Raw genomic sequence first — 16,892 nt, forward strand, 5'->3', positions numbered from 1 at the left:
TCCTAATTCCAAGGGAGGGAACGCCGCTGGCCCTGCGGACGGGCCCTCCACCTCGGGGGTGGCGGACGGACGCAGGTCCGTCCGGCATCCTAATAGGCCCCTTAATGTAGATTTTTGTAGATGTCACCATATACATTGATTGAAATGATAATAGCAACCTTGTATTGCTGTGTGTGGGTATGTTTTAAGGATACTGTTTATCATTGCTTTTGCGAAATCAATGATAATTTTTTGTGGAAAATAGTCATTCGTTTGCTGTTTGACTTTGGTTAGGACTCCTTGGTAGGTAGATTGCTGTTTGTTTGTTAGGAGGGCATATAGGAATGGAATATTTGCATTTTGGAAATGACCATGGATAGTGTACAATTGGTAAAAAGGTTTAGGACAGACTGCAAAAGTACCATCCATCATCCAAGTTTGGCATTGGTGTGGTTTAGTCATGTTGTTTGCAGTGGCAAACAGTATTACTCTTTTATCTTTTGATTTGTTATCATATTGTATAAATGGTTCATTACTTTGAGTTAGACAGAGTAGTTCAGGGGGAATTTGCACTTCTTCAAAAGTTGTAGGTGTGGGAGGAGTAGCTGATGTAGCTCTTTTTTGTCTAGCTATGGTTCTTTTAAGGGAATCTATAGATGGTAGTTGGCTAGAGGCATGTTGGGGTAGAACACTTAAATACTGTTTCAGAATAGCAGTTGTTGCTAAATGCGTACTAGTACTAGCTTCTTTAAGGGAATCAAGCATTTCTCTAATCTCTATTTCTGTTACATTGGGTGGGTGGTTATGTTCCTTAGTATAAGTCACAGTAGTTTCCTGAGTTATAGCTCTCCCATAACATTTGCTAGAATAGTATTTAGTGCATTTCCAAAAAACTTTCATATGTTTCTGTTTCTCTTGAGTATATACATATCCCATGTAACAAAGAAGCATTTTCCCTTTCTGAGAATAAACACATTTTGCTCCTTTAGTCATGCTTGCTTTTTGGTGCTAGGAGAAATTAAACATTAAATTATTAGGAAAGTATTTAAATTATGTATGTTGTTTTATAATAACACTGCTTTGCTCATTATTTACCGGTTTATTTCTTTGTTGAATTCAGGTGTTGCTTTTCTTCAAACTTTTCTTTTCTGTGTATTTCTTCAGTACCTGTGGAGATGGAGAAAATGTGTTACAATATTTTAAATTTAGTTTATGTTTATTTGGTTGTGCTCTGCTAACTAGTTTGTACTTTGTTTTCTATTTATTAAGGTTTTTAGTTATGTTTTAAATTATATACTTACTTTTTATTTATTTTTCTTTGTAGTGGAGATGTGCAGTTCTTCTTTATTTTCTTTTTCTCTGTAGAAAATAGAGTAGAAATAAAAGAGATGTTTTAGTTATTCGTTTTTTAAATATAGGTTTGAAGTTTTAGATTTACGTGTTGGAAATGTATTAAGGTGGTAGTACTTACTTTCGATACGTGTAGCTGGTTTTTTGTTGAAGTCAATCAGTTTTCTCTCAGCAATCCGGCAGAGTTTCCCCTTCCTTCTCTTTGGTGGTTTAGATTGCAATTTTAGTTGGTTTAATTCTTCTTTTTATAGTATTAGTTTAATTGTTTCTGAAAGTTTATTGGTTGTTCAAATTGATAGCTTTTTCTTATTTGTTGATTTGAATTTTATTAATTGTTTTGCTAATTGATTTCCTTATATGGGTGACACCAATTACTTTTTTTTCTTTGTGTAAGGCAATTTTTTGCTATGGGTAATGCTATTTTTCTGATTTAAAGTGAAAACATATTTATAATGTGCATTAAGAAATGTTTTATTATTAGCAATGTTGTTTATGTGTTTTAAATTGTTTGTTTGATGTAAATGTTTAATTTAAATTGTTTGCAATTTGTATTGTATGCTGTATTTATTAAAAAAATAGTTTATGGTTATTTGTGATGTGTATAATATGTATTTTTAATTAGAAAGTGCATTTTGTATGTATTTTGTTAAGTCGATATTCTATAAGTTACGATATATTTGTATTCTATATTTTGATGTTCGATATTTTGGCTATGTTTAATGTTAAGAACTGAAAGTTGATGTTTTTACATGCGATAATATTGATGGTCGATAATGTTGTAGTCGATATGTTTTATTATCGATATTGTGGAATCGATATTTGTGTGTTTTCTATTCTAAGGGGGTCATTAGGATGGCGGACGGACTTTTTCCGCCCACCACCCTAACGGAGAACGGGACCGCCCGCCATAAGGGCGGGGGACCCGTAGGGGGAATTAGGATGTGCCCGCCACAGTGGCGGGCACATCCTAAATGTTTATCATTGTGGCGGGTGGTCCCGCCACAATGCACTCTGCATTGCCCGCCACAATGATAAACATTTGTGAACGCATTTGCATATGCAAAGCGGCAGGCACCGCGTGGTGCCTGCCGCTTTGCATATGCAAATGTGGGGGGGTACCATAGGTACCCCCCGTCCTCCCCCAACACTGGCATCAACAGGGTGTCCCGCAGGGGGCCCCCACAGCAATCACCGCCTACCTTTCCGTGGCGGCATTGCTGCCACGGAAAGGCCCATCCATGCAGACATCGTAATATGGCTGGCGGTGTCCATTGGACACCGCCACCATATTTTTCTATTACCGCCGCTGTCGCCTTAAAGCGGCGGACGGTCTTTCCGTCTGCCGCCTTCCCCCCCGCCATCCTAATCTGGCGGGGGGGGGAATCCATGCAGCAATGTCGGGCGGATTGCCTCCGCCAGGCCGGCGGTGGCCACCGCCAGCCTGGCGGAGGCAATCCGCCCAACATCATAATGGGCCCCTAAGTATGGGGAATCGATATTTGTGTAGTCGATAATTTTTTATTTATTTATGTATTTATTTTTTGATTTTCAAAACCTTTATTATTCTCATCATCGTGTACACAGCTATTCAGCCTACAACCCGGAGGCAGGCAGCTTATTTATAAGGCGGATCTCACCAAGGCGAATTTATGACATACACATTTGCAATTTCTCAACATTTATATAGAACTAAATAACCAATGGAAACAACACTTAGCGAGTGTCACGTAACAGCGAGCAGTGTCTAGATTAAATGTACACTAACACATCTTCCACCATCTGTTGTTCGTATGGCTTGTTATGCAACCCACGTCACACACACATATAAACCAGCCCAACCCATTCTCCACAGCTCAATCACTATCATACTCTGTCTCCCCTGCCAGCCAGTCCACCAATGGTTGCCATATATCCACCGGCCTAGATCTCTGCGGCATCATGTCCCAGTACGCAGACAGTTGGTCTTTGCAGTATATCGCCGATTTTATACAGCTGGAAATGTTCGGTGGAGTCCTGCGCTTCCAGTGTATCGCTATCTGCCGCTTGGCTAGAAACAAAAGAAGGGCCACCAGTCGCCTGGAAGCACTTGGCACCGCCATCACAAATCCCAAAAGTGCCAACAGTGGGTCTGGGTCAAGATGTGTATCCACTATCTTCCCTATATTGCGGAATACTGTCTCCCAAAAGCTATGTATTGGTTCGCAAACCCAAGCAAGATGGAAGAACGTAGCCTCTCCCTCACCACATCTCCAGCATGTTGCATCTGCCTGCAACCCAATTTTAAAGAGCTGTTTGGGCGTGCGGTATATTCTATGTAAGTAGTTGAAGTGTATAAGCCGCAGTCTATAGTATTGCGACAGGTGCTCAAGTTGTGTACAGTAGAAAGTCCATTGTTTTTCTGAAATGCTAATGCCTGCTTCTATCTCCCAATGTGCTCAGGAGTCTACATGCGGGACAGGTGTTGCACTCTGCGTAGCTCTATAGATGCGTGTTATCAATTTATGTGAGGAGTTATTCGAGAGAACATCCTCCAAAGCTGCCAACGAAGGTGGGGCCGAAGGGAACGAGGGGTACCTGCTTTTACAGGCGGCCCTCAACTGATAGTATAACAGAAGCTCAGAGCAGTCGGTACAGCCGACGACACCATGTCTTGTAGTGTAAGGAACATGTCGTCTGGATATAAGTCACTTGCCACCTTAAGGCCGCAGTTGTGCGCCCTCTTCACCACTGCCGCGTCTGCCAATGGGCCCAGTAGCGGGTTACCCTCCAGTGGCATGCTTGGGGCATACAGTTCGGTTATACCCGCTCTATGTGCAATCTTCGACCATGCCCACTGCACCACCTCCACAGTGTCTATGTCCCCCTGTGGTCATTTGTATTGCTGGTATGCCGCCGACTTTAGAGGGCAGGGTGACGCCACATCAGTCTCTATAGCCACGTGCGGTTGGTAGGGTTTTGGGTGTTGCCAGTAATGCAAGTATTGAGCCTGCGCACTGTACGCGTAAAGCTCGAAATCTGGGGCTGCTAGACCTCCCTGGTGGAAGGGGAGTGTGAGAAGGTTCCAGGCAACTCTGGGTTGTCTGCCTGCCCAGACCAGTGTGATGACCGCTGACCGAAGGCTGCGAAAAAACGCCACTGTCAAGGGCAAGGGAATGTTTACGAACAAGTAGAGAAATTTGGGGACCACCACCATCTTTGTGATCGTTATGCGGCCCGTCAGAGAAAGCGGTAGTTTTTTCCACTTCTACACTTTGCCTTCAAGCCAGTCCATGGCCACCCCGTAATTTGATAACCATATGTCCTGGATATTGCGACTTATTTTGATTCCCAGGTATTTAACTTCGTCGGTAACCCATTCTATTGGGAATTCGGTGTGGCATTCTAGCGTACCATCCGTCAAGGGTAGCATCGTTGATTTCGACCAGTTTATATTTATGCCAGTGAGCCCACTGTATCTCACTACCTCCCTCATCAGCGGGTCAAAGTTCTCCGCCGGATTCATCATGTATATGGTAATATCGTCCGCATACATTGAGATAAGTAGGTCTCGGGACGTGAAACCAACGCTTCGCTGAGTATGGTGCTGCCTAATGCGTGCTGCCAGTGGTTCAGTCGCAATAGCAAACAATAACGGTGACAGTGGGCAACCCTGCCTAGTTCCCCTGGTGATAGCAATAGGAGCGGATATCTGCCCATTCACCCGTACTCTGGCGGTCGGGTCATTATATAGTATGCCAATTCTCTTAGCAAACAATGGGCTGAAGCCCATACGGGTAAAGAGTGTAAGCAAAAATTTCCATTCAAGAGAATCAAATGCCTTTGTCGCATCTAGTAGGGCGGCTGCAGCCTGCACTTTAGGGTCCAGGTAATGCAGGAGTCCAAATAGCACTCTCAGGTTATGTGAAGTGGATCTCTCCAGCACGAAACCTGATTGATCAGAGAGCGCAATTTGCGGCAGCATGTACTTAAGTCGATCTGCCAGTAGCTTTGCATAGATTTTGGCATCTAAATTTATTAATGAAAGTGGGCGATAAGAGTCCGGGTCAATGGGATCCTTGTCGGGCTTGAGCAGCGTGATGATCAGTGCTTCGCGCATCGATTGTGGGAGTATGCCCACTTCCAACGCCTCCTCAAAGACCCGGTGGAGCTTGGGGACCAGCACATCCGCGTATTCCTTATAGAAATCTGCCATCAGGCCATCAGGGCCTGGCGCTTTACCAGGCGGCAGGGCAGATATTATCGCTCTGATATCCTCTTGCGTGAAAGGTAAGTCTATATACTGTCTGTCCCCATCATTGAACCACGCTAAGGCTATAGTGTCTAAATAGTCTGCGAGGACCTGATCAGACGGCGTCACCCTGGAGGTGTACAGTGCCTGGTAGTAATTAGTCATGGACTCAAGTATGGCCTGTGGCTCTCTAACTGTGTCGCCTTCTGCGTTTCTCAGTTCCAATACATAGTTCGTACCTCTTGGCGGTCTCATCATGTTCGCCAGTGTGCGCCCAGCTCGGTCGCCTTCTCCATATCTCCTAGCTTGGCAGTCCTTAGCCAGATATGCCACTTCCCTGTCCGCCTCCTCCTGAAATTGATTAAGTTTCATTCTAAAGTCTGCATGCACCCTATCAGTCGGTGATTATTGCAATGCTGATTCAATCTCTGCTAATTCAGCCTCTAGTTTGCTTAAGGTGTCTCTGATTGACCTTAGTACCCCCGCTTTCAGCGACATGCAGTAGCCCCTCGTCACAACCTTGCAGGCTTCCTAAAGGGTGCCCGGGGAGTCCACTGTGCCCTCATTGAGCTCAAAGTATTCCTCTAGTTTGTCTCTCAGTTCCTGTTTGAAAACCTGGTCCCGCAATGCCCGGGAGGGAAATCTCCAACTAAACGGTTGGACATAATGCGGCGGTGTAATCAGTGATAGGCAGACTGGGGCATGGTAAGACAGCGACCGTGGCAAGTGTTTTACCTCAGTTGCTAAGACATGGATATCTCTAGACAGTAACCAATAATCCAACCTTGACCAGGCAGCCCTGTGTGATGTTACGCATGTACCCACCCTAAGTCCCGGATGTAACACCCGCCATGAGTCAACTAATTGTGCATCTATAATGATGTTGCCCAGCACTTCAGCGGCCCTCGGGTGATGCTCTCTATCTGCTCCCTGTCTGTCCAGTGTGCCTGATAGTACAACATTATAATCCCCTCCCCACACGATCGCTGCCGGGCCAAACGCTTGAATCTTATGCCATAGATCACTAAAAAAAGCAGGATTGTCGTCATTTGGGCCATAGACATTGACCAACACCATTTTCATACCACACAACGACCCCACCATCAGTATGTATCTGCCGCCATCATCCCTAACTATCTCATACGTTTTCCACTGTAAGCCTCGTTTTATCAATATCACCACCCCGCGTGAGTAATTAGAGTACGTTGCATGAATAATCTCACCCCATCTATTATGTCTAAGTAGGTGTGTGGCAACAGCAGTGAGGTGAGTTTCTTGTAGGAAACATATATCTATCTCCTTCCGCAGAAGGAGTGCTTGTACCAATCTGACCTTACGTCTATCATTCAACCCTCTCACATTCCAGGTGAGACATTGTATGTGTTTCACAGTGTCAGTTGTGAGTAATAAGTGTCCCTCAGTGTGGTATCTCCATATGTCTTGGTATATGTCCAGTCCCATGTATGTGGTGTGGCCCAACTCCGCTGTTTTACAGATGTCAGTACATCCGACCTGTTGTGATGCATGACGTGATGGTGTCGCCGACCGTGTACTGTAGTGTCCCAAGTGTCAAGCGCGGCGTATTTACTCGCTTCAGTGTACATATCGCTTCGAAACAAACATATAACATTCGAACATCCCAAACTCGCGTCATCCCAGACCCCTCCCGCTCCAACCCCCCAATCAGGTTGTGCAAATCCCCCCCTGTTCACCTCCCCACATAACAAATCTTTAACACCAAACACCCATGGTAAACAGTGTCCGGGAATCATCCCCTGGTGTGCGTAGGTAGGACTACTAACGACCCTGTACTCTTGCCAGGGTGATCGAGCGCTGGCCTGATTGCGAGCACTCTAGGATCCCTCTCCCCCCTACACGCATACCTCTACATAGTCTCTGCGGATCTTCTGGCTAGCCTCCAGCATAAAAGTCTGACTTTCTGTCTCCGGTATGGCCCCTGTAGTTCGGTCACATCGCAATGTCCAAGCCGTACCTCGGCCCTCACTCGACGTCACTCAGCCGTTCTTGCAAGTCCGGTTCAGCAGAGTGCGCCTCATTTTTTTGGTCTCTCGCCAGTTGTTTCGCATATTGCAGAGCTGCTTTTGCGTGAACAAAAAAAGAGGGTCTGCCTGGGCCCTGTACTCGAAGCTTCGCAGGATATATCAGCGAGTACTTTGTTCCTATTTGCTGGAAAATCTTCTTCGCTGGAAGGAATTCCCTCCGGGCAGCTTGGACCAGCATGGTGAAGTCCGGGTAGATCGCGATATGGTTGCCTTTGTACTGCAGATCTTTCTTGTCTCTCGCCATGCGCAGTATCGAGTCTCGATCCCTGTAATTCAGGACTTGCGCTATGATGGGCCTAGGTGGAGCACCCGGCTTGGGTTTGGGTCCCAATGTTCTGTGCGCCCTTTCCATCAGGAACATCTGGGATAGACCCGATCCAAACAATTCCTTTATCATTTCCTCGACAAACAGTTCCATGCTGGTAATATCTGTCGATTCCGCCACGCCCGTGACGCGGACGTTGTTGCGCCTTGAGCGCGCCTCCAAATCTTTGTTCTTTTGTTGGATCAGCGCCAGCACTTTGTCCATACCACGTACTTTCTTGTCCAGCGCAGTTTGACTCTCCTCTGTCTCAGTCACTCGCGTTTCCAGCACCCCGACTCTGCCCTCCTGTTTGTCCATTCTTCTCGTGATGCTGTCCATACGCGTGGCTTGATCATCCATCTTTTGGTCTATGCCCTGTAAGCTCGTTTTTAATTCCTGAAACATAGATTTTATGTCCACATCTTGAGAGCCGCCTTGAGTTTCTGTGTACGCAGCATCCTCTGGCTGCTCTTGGCCCGCCGTTTTCTGTTTGGATTTGTCGAAAGTGAACCGCGGCTGTCTTGTCTCTGGTTTGCCCATTGTAGGTCACCAATGCAATCTCCAGACCAATGGGACTGTGTCTCTTTCAGTGTAGCGCCAGGGTTTTTTGCCAGCGGAGTACTCTCCACACACTGTGCCCCTGGATTGCAGTCGTGTCTTCTGGTGCATCCAGCAGTTAGCCCGTCCAGCCACCTCTGTGCCCCTGCAGTAGCACACCTCCTCCGCAGCGCTCGTGGCACTTATGGACCTCTGGTCTAACTCACTACCCCAGTCCGGGCCTGGCGCCGCAGCACGCTGTGTGTCGCTACGTACTTCACAAAGCCAGAAGCTGGTGCAGCTAATCACAGAGAGAGCGCTTCGGTATTTCGTTACCTTTTCCACGTGGCAGGGTCAAAATGGAGATTTGCGCCTTTGCCCGGGCTGCGCGCGTGTTTGTTCCACACCTCGATGCACCCCGCCGCCGCCCGCTCGTTCTCCACTCTGCTCCAAGGTATGTCGCATTCGGCGCCCCAGCGTGTGGTCGATAGGCTTATTGTTGCAGTCAGCTATGAGGGGACCGCGGTGTGTTCGTTGCAAATTCGTGAACCGCTACCTCCAATATGGCCGCCCAGTCCCCTTCCTCTCCGCACCCTGTTCTGCCTCGACTTGCCGGCGGTTATTTAGGTGTCACGGTGGTGCATGGCCATACATCAAAGCCAGTCCCCAGACAGCCAGTGCCACGGTTCGCGCTTCAGGCTCCTACCGCTTTCTGGTAATGTCGTGTCCGGCTTATCAGGTCACAGCTCCGAGTACGATCGCCCACGTTGCCGTTGACTGCAATGCACACCGTCGTGCGCTGGTCCGCCTTCACTTCCAGCAGTCTGTGTCCTCTGCAGTTACTTCAGGGTGGCCAATCCGCGACCGCGGAAGCCACTCGTGCGGCGGTCCTCTGCCAGTCAGTGGAGCTCGTCCTGGGCAGCAACCTTACGCAAGCTCCCGGCGACCGCGCCTGCACTAGGCCCCCGCCGCCGTCTGCTGCCCGCCGGCGATTATCGCCTGCCCCAATGCGTTTCACGCCGCAGGGGTTCGCCCAACAGGCCTCGCGGTATGCGCCCGCTCCGGGGATCAAGGGGCCCGAGTCCCCGCACCAGATTTGCTGATAAATGCCGGATTTATGGGCTCGATCAGCGGAGCTGCGGTTTCAGGCAGCCATTCCGCTCCGTAGCCAATCCACGCCCCCGTGTAGTCGATAATTAGTCACCGATTTTTTGTCTAGTCGATATTCAGTCTGTCAATGTTATGTCAGTGATTCACTGCCCTGGGCTGCATTTACAAATATATTTTTTAATGTGTAAAAAGAGTTATCAGTAATCCCATGGATTACTGCTTACTGCTCAACAAATGTTACTCCTGCCCAACTTCGGAGAAAGTAACTTTTCAATGCTTTGCGACTGGATTACGGTTGCAAAACATTGATACATACATACTGAATAACTGTTTAAATGGAATGCCCTAAATATGTCCCTTCCGGATAGCGATTTGTTATGCCTTTCTAAACTCATTTTGTGATTTTACAAGATTTTATGAAATCAGAGAATGGGTTTAACAAATTTAACAAAAACATTTTGCAGATGCAAACTTTGTGATTATGAGAATTTCATGTTTTGACAACACAAAATGGCTTAAAACATCGGACCCTCGTACATATCAAGGCTGGATTTCTGGGTCAGTAGCGTACGTGCTTTATTCTGCAGCAGTAGGCAATAATAATGCCCTTATTGGACAGCGTAAGTCCAGCCAAATAGTTTATATATAATTTTTTTACCTAATCCTACTTCATCGTAGAAAAATACCTTGAATTGTATAGGGTTAGTAAACTGCATTTGGACTGGTCAACATAGCTACCCTACATACCCTACTCTGACAGGCACAGGCCTAGCGAATTGTGAACATTGCTGGAGTAGGCTTACCAAATTGAATATAACCAACTTTAACAGTGATTGATACTAAGTGGCACTTTACTTTGGTGCATGTTCTTCATAGGAACATTAGAACAAGTGATATTGGCAGTGTTCAACGGAATTTAATCATCTGTGTTAATCAACTAACCAACACTTTCCCTAATAAAGTCCCAATTGAATAAGGACAAAATGCTTTGGCTGAATGACGTTGGGTATGTATTGTAACTGTAGCTTTATACATGAGGAATTTTGGCTTATTAAATGGACTAAGCAAAACCAAAGGGAATGATGGACAGAGTGTTGAACATTGCAAGCACTCACCCCCAGTCAACTGATCTGGGTTTAATCCATCATCATTCTTTAGCTCACTCTGACACCCCAGTTCAGACATGGCCATATGGAAATCAGTCTGTCCCTGTGCCTCATGGGTACAGTCCAGCCCGAACTGCCAAGACATGTCTTCAGTGGACCGGAAACAAGCATCCTGGGACTGGTTTCTGGCTATTCAGCCGTCATCAGCCAGGCTAGCTCGAATCCAGTGGCAAAATGAGAAAGAGAGTGAGCGAAAGAATGATGATGGATTAATGATTGGTTTTCCTTTATTAAATTGACTAACATCTGATTACATTTGACTATTTAAAACATTCTCGTAAATGGGCAGCACACATATAGTATATAACACCAGTAATACTTCCAGAAGCTTAATAGTTCATCTATAGAGCAGTGCCACAATGTCTGCTTTGCAGATGTCTGTCTGGGCACACTATCCACCAAGATTTCTTAAGAAGCACATTGAGCTCATCCAGAAGGCAAGTGAGAGAGATGAGATTCTATGGCAAAGCCCAACAGCAGATTCATAGCTATCTACTCCAGAATGTCAACATCCTCTGAGGTCATGGTAAAATCCAGTGCCTCAGTAATCCGGTACCATTGACTAATAATAGGAAGGGTTATAAAACTCTTGCTCCATTGATATGAGGTTCCTCTCCTACTCTGAAGAAAATGTAAGATGTGAGAAGCAGACTTGGCACAGCCAAAATGACATCACCAAGACACCACCGAGCCAATAAGGTACTAGAGCACAAATGCAAGGCAAAACGTATGTGCATGAGATTAAGGAGATGGAGGGTCTTTTCAATTTTGAGAAGAGGATATATTTTTTATGAATTTTGTCAATTTATCAGAATGTTAGCAGTTTGGAACCCAGGGAAAAGTCGAACATTGTGAATTATTTCAAAACTTTTTTACAGTGACTAAGGGCCCGATGTAGGTAAATCCCATTTACCGATTTTGAAATACCGAATTTTACCGATTCGGTATTTCAAAATCGGTAAATGGGATGTAGGTCCCAACATCTGGATTTGTTACCGAATCCTTAACAATTCTTTAATTACCGATTCGGTAAATACCGAATCGGTAATGCCCATTCATTCCTATGGGCTTTGAAGCCCATAGGAATGATTAGGCATTACCGATTCGGTATTTACCGAATCGGAAATTAAAGAATTCACAAGGGTGCAGGGGGTGTCACTTTGACACCCTCTAGCACCCCCAAAACGGGCATGTGTGCAATGTGGCACACAGACATGCCCTAAGGGCACGTCTGTCTGTCACATGGCACATGTGTACATGCACAGATGTGCATGTACACAGGAATCGGTTTTTTACCATGGATTTGTATTCCATGGTAAAATACCGATTCTGCAAGCCATGTGCTGATGGAACATTGGCTACCTACATTGCATTTTCGGTAATTTTACCGATTCGTTATCATTACCGAATCGGTAAATTTACCGATTCGGTAATGATAACGAATCGGTAAAATTACCGAAAATGTGCCCCTACATCTCCATAGCCCTTTACCGATCGGAAACGGCCGAAAATCGGTATTTTCGGCCGATTCCGATCGGTAAAGGGCTACCTACATCGGGCCCTAGGTCCTTCTGGAGGAACCTACATGGAAACTAGAAGCACTAACGGCATCAAAACTCTTACATTCATTAAAGCCAGGGTTTAAATGGCATTTCATATTTATTTGAAAGATTCTTAGAAATTGTTTTTTAAAACTGTTGGGTCCTCTTATGGATTTAATTTTTGGGTGGAAAGAGAAGCAGTATATGTGCCTCTGTGTTATGTCAATATAACAGTCCTTTCAAGAGTGTAAAAGAATCCTCAGCTTCACTTCTTTTATCTCCATACTGATGTTGAGGTATTTTGAAAGATGTTGGCCAACAAGCATGATAAAATATGGTTATAGAATATGCCAGGTTCAGGTAGGGTTGTGGAGGTCAGTAAAAGTAGAGAAGCCACAGGCAGGTATACATGTAATGTAATAGCACATTTGTAGATCGCAAACTGTCACTCCGGGGAGCATCATGGCGCTAAACGGAACCCAGGGATGAGAAACCAAAGCCTGGTTGACTGCTAACAGTAGGAGAAGGGACTTAGATCAGAGTTTTGCGGAGAGTGTCCGATGCATTGAAAATCCAGGTTTTTAGGACCTTCCTGAACTGGGACTCAGATGTAATCTGGCGAAGCTGTGGAGGAGGTTTGTTCCATGCCTTTGAGCCTATCCCTGCAATTGATTTTCCTCCCTTTGATGCCAATCTGAAAGCTGGTATTTTTAACAGATTGGAATTTGCTGATCTTAAACTTCGGGATGGAAATTAACCCTTAAAACATGAATGAAGATATTGAGGGCCCAAAGAGTGGAAAGCCCTAAAAGTGATGAGAAGAACCTTAAAAAGGACACATTTATGGATTGGCAGCGAGTGGATTATATTTAGCGCAGCCAATGCAGATGACTTTCTGGGCCACTTCAGTACTAGTCGTGCTGCAGCATGCTGGAGCATTTGTAGCCTATGTAGGACTGACCTATTAGTCCCTACGTAGAGGTTATTACAATAATCTAGCCTAGATGTAATAAGGGTTACAGCCACTGTTTGCCTTGCTGAAAAGGGAATCAGATTGAAACATTTCTTTAGGCTTTTTATAATATGGAAGCAGGTTCCAGCCACTGCCAAAGATTACTTTTTAAATGACAGTGGTGTCAAATTTTATTCCCAAATTCCTGACCACATTTACTGTGTTTGGAGGAGGGGTGGTGTTTGCTGGCAACCAGAGTTTGGGTGAAGAAATGTTTTCTTGGCCTAAGTGTAAAATTTCAGTTTTTTTGGATGTACACCGGTGGATAGTATTCATCCAACTGAAAGATGCAGTAAGGCATTTGCAGAGGTTTTCTTCTGCCTGTGTGGTGTTATTCTCCAGCACCAAGATTAGATGTGTATCATCAGCATTTGAGATGGTATCTATATTAAAGGACAATATCAGCTTGATCACTGGGGCCATATAAGCATTAAAGAGGGTCGGACTAAGACTCGATCCCTGAGGTGCCCCTGAGAGAAGTGCCTTTTCTTGTGACTTGTATTGCCTAAGTGTGATCACTTGCTTGCGACCCTGCAGGAAGTTCTTTATCCACGCCAGAACAATACCAGAGATGCAAAAGGATGCGAGGTAGTTTAAAAGGATGGCATGTGAGCCTGTGTCGAAAGCAGCTGACAGGTCTAACAGTACCAGTACTGCTCTTTTTTTCCTGATCCATAGCTGCTTTAAGGGTTTCAGCCTTATACAATAATGCAGATTCTGTGAAGTGTTGAGCTCTAAAGCCGGATTGATTGGATTGAAGCAGATTTGCTTTCTCCAAATATGTTGTAAGTTACTTATTTACAAATGTACACATTTTTCTGTCATCTTAAACAGACTTGGTAGGAGAGAGATGGGGCGCAGATTGGACAGAGCGGCAGGAACCACAATTTGTTTCTTTTGGAGAGGCTTTACAGCTGCAAGTTTCCAGTCTGCCGGAATCTTGGCTGTAGAAAGAGAGGAATTTATTATATTGTTTATATTGGGGTTCACAATATCAATGCAAGCATATAATAATATTGGGGGACAGGGATCAAAAGGGGAGAAAGATTTAATGGACAGAATCGCCTGGCGCCATTCTTCCAAGGAAATTGGTTTAAAAATTTGCATACAGACTCTGTCCAGATCTGCAGATAAATCATTATTAATGAAGGAAAGAATAGGAGGGGGAAAATCTTTTTGTAGTATACGAACTTTCTCTTCAAAGAATTCTGCATATCATTACAAAGACTCTGAGAGGGGGGAATCTCTTGTTGTAAACTTTTAGGGTTCATAAATTGATTGAGTATCTTGAAGATCACTTTATGGTTTGCATTGGTGGTTTTGATTGCCTCGGTATTATAGTTTTTTTTGGTAGTTTTAATCAGGGAATGCTATTTCCTGAGGGCTGCTCTAAAATTGTTTAGCTCTATCTCATCACAATTTCGGCTCCATCTGCATTCTAGTGCCCTGACATGGCTTTGCAATTCTTTCAGGGCTGGTGAGTACCATGGGGCAGAGGGCGTCCTGTTTGGTCTGCAGTGGAACCGGGGGAACCAGCCGATCTTTCTGGGCATGTATCCACTGGCCAAAAAGCTGGGTATCGGCAATAGGGTCTCCTAGCAAGTTAGGTCTGCACGTCAGTGCTTCTGAGAGCAAATCCGGATGTGCTATTAATTCCTTCCATCTGGATTTGTCCTGTTGAGGGGTTTTAATATAATTATACCTAGAGGGAAGCCCTTTCTTTGTCAAAATCTCAAAAGGTATTAATTTGTGTTTTGTCCACGTTTGCTCAACTTTGGCTTCGCCTTAAAGGTTTCCAAGTTGGAACAGATACAATCCAACGTATGGCCTGCACTATGTGTTGCAGATAAGGAGCATTGTTCTAGGCCAAGTATATCCATTATCTCCTTAAACCATGTTGCCCCTGGTTCATTTTGTGAGTCCAGATGGAAATTGAAGTTACCTAACACTGTAAGATTGGCAAATCTAAGAACTAGTGTACTGACTACCTCTCCAATATTATCTAGAAAGTCTTTATAGGGTCCCTGTGGACGGTAAAGAAGGATTCCTGCGAATGAGAAAGAGTCATGCGGCTGGAGACAAAAACCGATGCCCTCCTCTCCTTTTAAATCAGGTAATTGAGCTATAGAGCACCTAAGGGATGCTACGGTAAATGATTGCAAGGCCTCCATATACTGCTCTAATCTGTCTAATCTCTGAATAAAATATCCGAGGGGGGAGGGCATTTGCAATTCCGGGATTGCACCAGGCCTTTAGTCATGTTTCAGACACAAAAAGACAATCAAGATTTTCATTAATTATTAAATCGTAAATATGAAGAGCGTGCTTACACATTGACATTGCATTTATAAGGCCACCGCGCAGACTACTCAGCATGGCCTTCTTTTTTACTTCAGGGGCCTCTGTGGCCTTAAGCACCTTTTTACAATTCTTACAGTTAATAGGTCCCTCCCATTTAGCGCCATCTAAAAAGCTGTGACAAATTGTTGGTGCTGAATTTAGACTTAGTATAAACTCCCTTGTAAGGGGCAGACCTGGCAACGGAGATGTAGCATTTCTGGCCCTTGGCCCGGTTCTGGCGCGGATGGGCGCAGGCGGGCTAGCCTTTGGCGCGTCCGCTGCACGTTGGCGCCATCTGCTGTTTATGTTGCTGATTGGCAGCCGGTAAAGCCAGGAGACTAGACCGTCTCTTAGTCAACATGGCCCTCGCAAAATGTCTAACAGGAAGTATGAATTTTAAAAATACCCGGTCGCATTTTAACCTCCCTCCACTCAATCAGTGCAAGCTGTGGTGGAACGGGGAGAGAAATGGCGCCCACAAATTTAGTACAATGGGTGTCTTAAAAGCTTTATTTAAAGCAAGAGGTGAGTTAAAAACAACATGCAATCAAGAGAACAAGAATGACCTTCCTGGTGAATTCGGTACTCGTACTCAACTGCTCTCTTGGCTATTTACTTCAGTATATACTACAGCCACGGCCAGTGGTAGGTGTAACTGCAGGGCGGAGATGTAGGGAGGGGGAGGGGCAGGGTGGGGGGTTGTAATATATGGATTACGGACTTTAACAGGTAAGTAAACATATAAATAAATAAAACGAATTTCGTTGTGTGCACTGCATCACCAAATACGATGCAGTGCGCGCAACGAAATTCGTTTTATTTGCAGTTGCAAACTTTATGATTATGAGAATTGCAGGCTTTGACAACATATCAGGGCTGGATTTCTGGGTCGTTAACGTATGGGCTTTATTCTGCAGCAGTAAGCAATAATAATGTAAAGTACAATACACACTAGTTTACTGTTGATTTTCTGTAACAGCATTTAGTAATAATAGTGTTACACACAAACACACATTCTAGATTTCACATGATGATTATTCTTTCACAACATTCGCTCGTGGAATGCACACGTATAGACAGTCTATACCTCATGGAGCTATTATACTATAACACAATATAAATTCATAGTCCACACACTAGCTATACTTCGAAGATTCATTACTCTGTAATAGTATGCAATAACAGCGTAATGCACAGTCAAGTGCTACATTTCATAGGTTCATTATTTTGATTCTGTTCATGGTATCTCTCTGTTTTCCATA

Source organism: Lissotriton helveticus, chromosome 1_1 (genome assembly GCF_964261635.1).
Source record: "Lissotriton helveticus chromosome 1_1, aLisHel1.1, whole genome shotgun sequence".
NCBI classification, from domain to species: domain Eukaryota; kingdom Metazoa; phylum Chordata; class Amphibia; order Caudata; family Salamandridae; genus Lissotriton; species Lissotriton helveticus.